The sequence below is a fragment of the Papaver somniferum genome, chromosome 3 (assembly GCF_003573695.1).
Source record: "Papaver somniferum cultivar HN1 chromosome 3, ASM357369v1, whole genome shotgun sequence".
In the NCBI taxonomy this organism is placed as follows: domain Eukaryota; kingdom Viridiplantae; phylum Streptophyta; class Magnoliopsida; order Ranunculales; family Papaveraceae; genus Papaver; species Papaver somniferum.
Genome location: NC_039360.1, coordinates 58,939,419 through 58,944,617, shown reverse-complemented (window position 1 = coordinate 58,944,617; position 5,199 = coordinate 58,939,419). Strand labels below are relative to the sequence as shown.

At 35.8% G+C, this 5,199-nt stretch overlaps 1 long non-coding RNA gene across 2 annotated transcripts; it reads left to right on the top strand.

Moving 5' to 3' along the window:
- Positions 1 to 775: 775 nt before the first annotated feature.
- LOC113361292 lies at positions 776 to 4,706 on the top strand. Of its 2 annotated transcripts, none has more exons than XR_003365053.1 (8): positions 776 to 1,229; positions 1,474 to 1,522; positions 1,701 to 1,733; positions 1,861 to 2,009; positions 2,655 to 2,841; positions 2,981 to 3,042; positions 3,787 to 4,039; positions 4,492 to 4,706. It is a non-coding gene; the product is annotated as an uncharacterized LOC113361292 (long non-coding RNA). The 2 variants fall into 2 exon arrangements; XR_003365052.1 differs by having other exon boundaries at positions 1,385 to 1,522.
- Positions 4,707 to 5,199: the final 493 nt, after the last annotated feature.

Here is a 5,199-nt window from a genome sequence, read left to right as displayed (position 1 = left end):
TATCTGATTGAGTTTTGGATATAAAAATCATTCTCATGGTTTTGGTGTCCAATAAAAATCCTTCTTTTCTCTTGAAATTAAGGTCGCTCGTTGTTGCTCTTTCGGGAATGACATCAAATGGGGTGAGTTCTTTTGAACTTGTGCTTAATGGTCATATCTTGAGGGGTGTGCGGCTGTGGATTTTTAGAGGGGTTATCTTGTATCTTTAAACTCCTTGATGAATGTTGTTAGCTTCGGCTATATGATTGTATCTAAATAAGATGATGTGTGTTTCTTTCTCTCAGTCATGAAATGTCTCTTACGGAAATTTCATAATGAACCCGTTTTTGTACCTTTGCAAATTTTATTGACAAAAAGGGGGAGAATTAATATGTAATTCACACTACAAATATATATGGTTTTCGGATCATTGTGTAAGGGGGGCACTACACCAAATTCAGGGTTTAGCAACCCATATTACAACAGCTATACCGCAGTTGCGAATTTTCTGTTTCTAATTTCAGTTGCCAAATTTTAGCAACAGCTTTCCCTGTTTCGAAAATCGCAACTGCCTATGTTCTGTTGCGACTAGCAACATCCAAGGGTATGAGCATGCGAGTCACATGCGTAGCAGGGAACACTTTTAGCCCTATTTCCACCCATATGTTGGAACGATTTCAGATCGTGTTGTTATTTCACCCCTTTGACCAGTTGACTTCTTAACTTTAGAAAACGATTTCATTTCGTGCGGCTTCATTTCTATCCGCAAATTCCTCTTCTATTCTCTCTCCTTTATCCTCTCCATTTCACCCCTTCATCTCGATTTGAAGAAACAGCTTCGCTTCCATTAATCTCTTCTGCTACTATTAAGATAGATGATTCTACCCTAATACCTATTTCGACGGTGATGATGAAAACCCTTCCGTTTTTCTTTATCGCCCACATACAACTTCTCTTCCTCTTTACTCTCTTTTTCTTCTTTTACGATCCAACTCCACAGCCACAACCCATAATCCTTATGTTTGAGCACCACTATCATCACTGATTCAACCGCCACTAGGACTACCTTCTTCTTCTTCTTCTTAGAACTCGATCTCTTGTTGAATCTCTTTAGTTGAAACTGTATTTCTATTTGTTTTCCAGGGTTTCAAATATGGAGATGAGCAAGAGATTACTTTGATTGATCTACAGGAGGATTTGAAAAACACATGTAACAAACCATTTCCCAATTTAAAGTCGTTCCTAATCAGGTGATGTGTTTAATTTTTCTTATAAATTTTGTTTCATTGCTCGGTCATTTCTAGGTCAGTCAGTGGAGTTTGGGTTTTCTTTTTAGAGAAGGAAAGATCTTATTTTGATGTTAGGGTTTTAATTTATTTATTTTTATTTGTTTTTGATTTAGCAGTTGATAGAAGACTTTCAGGTTCAGTGGCTTGAATTTGTGAACAATTTGAAGTCTTATTCATTGTTCTTATTTTTCAATTTTAATTTCAGAAGCAGGAACTCCCATAGGTATTTCAATTTGTGAATCTTCTCCCTTTGCGTGAGTATTTATTTCACTTAAGTAAGCTTCTTCTTTTGATTGTAGTTATGTCATCATTTCTTATCTTTAAGATTTCAATGGACCCATAAAACACCAAAAGTATTATTAGCGAGTCAATCTGTATTGAGAATTTTGGTAATTGCATTAATATTAAGTGCAATCTGTTTGACAATCACAGCTTCGCAAACTATAGCTATTCTCATGCCTTCAGGTGAGTGTATGTTGTGCTTGGAATCTTCTTAAATAATTAATGTAGAATATATTAGATTATTATCTTACGCAATTTGAATGACATGGTTGATTACTAATTTTTACTTTTGATGTTTGGATTCTGAAAGGGACGTAATGTTGTAATAGAACAAATCTTTGGTGCACCTAAAGTGACTAAAGATGGTATCAAGCATTGAGTTTAAGGACAGAGTTAAGAACATTGGTACCAGCCTTGTAAAGCAAGTAGCAAATGCCACCAACAATGTAGCTGGTGATGGTAAGGCTTATCATTCATTACTTTGAAATGTTTCTGTATGAGTAACTATGATGTTTCGGTTTGTTTGATATAATAAATAATATGAGGAGTTATAGTAGTAAGGAATGGGTACCGGATATGAGCTAATTCCAAGCTGGTGGTGGTGGTGACTTGTGGTAGTAAGGGGATGGTACTGGAGATGGTGGTGGTGAATTGTATTAAGGTGGTGATACTGGAAATGGTGGTAGTGACTTGTAGTAGTTCTGAGTTGGTGCTGGTGGTGACTTGTAGTAAAAAGTAGGTTCTAGAGATGGAGGAAGTGGTGATTTGTAGATGTGGCAGGTGTAGGAGGTGGTGGTAGTGACTTGTAGTACAATGAAGTTGGAATTGCAGATATAATGAGTTTGGGTATCTTGTGACCAGGACACCTACGTATGCTGTATTGACATGTAAATTGAATATCTTGATCATTTTCTCCCTTGCTAACTCCCTTTTGTAGGGGTAAAAAAGTTTTTCTTATAAACATGGTTTGTGCTCTTCTCTTATTCCTACCCATCTGTAGACTGTGTTATATATGCAAGTCTGTTGTGACCTTCATTACATCATTTGTCAATGTCTCTGTTGGTACTTAACAGTATAGTTCTGACTTTGTACCGGTTGTTGAAGGAAACTACACTATTGCAACTCAGAAGCTAAAATGGAAAACAACATCAGAAAACACCAGTTCACAAATATTGAAGGAAGTTTCACTGCTTCGTTCCTGTCATTGTTAACAATCTTTGCGTCAATGCCCTTACTCCGCAGAGGAAGACGCTGACGTCGACTTCTAACAAACTCCCCTTAACAAACTACAGTATGAATTCGATCACCACATAATTAATTCCTTTGGTTGACACCTAAAAGTTGCACCAAGTCTGTAATTTTTTTCATACCACATTTCTATTGGCCTACACATATTTCAGAGACTCACTGTTTTTTATTTTTGTTCGCAGGCTCTATAGATTTCCACATTCAACTCAAATGTATATTGGTTATCGTGAAGCTTTCCATTTAGGTATGTTTTGGTTTGCAATAGAGATATTAAGTTCTTATCAGTATTCAATCTCTTGGGTAAAAACATCGCAATTGTTTAAGCCTTTCCCATCACTCCTAAAAGCACCTTCTACTTGATAAGAAGAGGAGGCAGTGCCAAAGAGGAAATTGGTTGAGAAATTAGTAAAAGATTGATCATTTGTAACTGTAGCCACATGATCACTTAACACCAACAATGGTGAAGAGGAGAAACAGAGAGTAAGTAAAAACTAAGAAACCATTAAAAAATCGTTTTAAAAAATCTTCTATGCCCGACAAGTTATCTTTTTGATTCATTTACTGATTAATTTTCTTTTATTGGGTTTTGATTGAAGAAGAAGATGACCCACAAAATAATATACCTGGTGTAAGAGCAAGCACATAGTGTGGATATAGCCTTGGCTTTGCTGTGTACTTTTCTAATTGTGTTGCGCACTTATCATGCCAAAAAGATGCACATAACCACTAGCCACAAAATGCAATTCACAATATCCACCTTATCTTACAAGCAAAATCAATAGTCAAACTCTAACATCTCTCAATCAAAGACCTACAAAATCACATTTTCTTCCTAAAATCTGTCTGTTTTTTGGCTATAGGTCTCATTCATTTCAACCTTTTCTAAGATCTCTTTGTCCATACCCATAACTTCTAAATCAAAATAAATTCAAAATGAAAAGCTGATTTTCAAAATTAAATTTCTATGTTTTTTTTTTTAAATGTGCAGGTTTTGGTTAAGCTAGAATGTAAAAGATGGCAAAGCAAAGGAATTAACATCATATATGAAATCAGAGACAATCGACTTGGCTATAAATCCGGTGTACTTAAAGAAGGAATGAAACGTAGTTACGTTATGCATTGTGATTATGTTGCCATCTTTGATGCTGATTTCCAACCTGAACCTGATTACTTATGGAGAACTATCCCTTTCCTTTATCATAATCCTGAAATTGCTCTTGTTCAAGCTCGATGGACTTTTGGTAATTTGCTAAATCCCGTCTCTATATTATAATTAGATATTTGGCCAATGCAAAGAAGGACTCTAACTGCGAGCGATCAGGCCTAATGTCTCTATTAATCGCTTATTACTGCATACTACATTTTCCAGTGTCGGTGAGGTTTGGGTTTGGCTTCATTTTTGAGATCAATGAGATGTTTCAGCTCAAGCTGATACAAAAATTAGGTCCCAAGCAGATATTGAATTAGATAAGAAGCAAATGGATTTAGGTAATCCTATTACTGCTGGTACTCCTAGATTTTTTGTATCAACACTGTCCTATCTATATATTTCTTCCTTCTCACATTGAAGCTTGCCAAGGAAAATGGCACCGTAGAACAAGCTTCAACTTTATGTAGGTTTCTAAATTTGATTGTTGTGAAGTAACTTCAAGTTTGTGTTGTTGTAACTGAATGTAATTGTTGCCAAATGCAGGTGGCGAAGATTATCGCAGACTGTATGCGTAATTATCTTCTATTTGAGTACTTGTTGCAAGTTCATATTGTTCCATCAGAGAAAATCCATCCTGAACTGTAAGCAATTTTTTTGATTTATCCAAGTATTGTATGTAACAAACATAGTTGCACCTCTGAATTCTTTCAGTTGTGCTCTTTTTTAGTACATTTTACACCTGATTTCTTAATGCAACTCACACCCATCCCTGCTTTATTGTCTTTGGTTCCCTTTCTGTATGGAATGTCTTTGATGTTTAAACCTGTAACATGGAGCATGTGGAACATGTAAATGCTGAGAATTTCAAAACATGTTGATGTAACATGTCTTTGGTTCCCTTTCGTAATGCTGCATCTTTTCTTGTTTAAATTTTTAGATGTATGGGAACTAGAGTATGAGAATTATCCGATCAAAATACTGGATATAGGATGAATCAGGGTTTTGCAGGGAATTGGGAAAACGATGTTGACTAGGTCAACGAAAACTTGACCTATTTTTTGGTTGTTGCTAAAATTTAGCAACGGCTGAAGCGTGTTGCTAAATCTGAACCAGAACAACTATATCATGTTCTGATAAAAAATTTCCCGGAATAACTCGAAAATTAGCAACATCATCTTTCTGTATCGCAACAGCTTGTATCTGTTAAGAGTGCCGTTGCTGATAGAAATTAGCAACAGAGCAAGAGCTGTT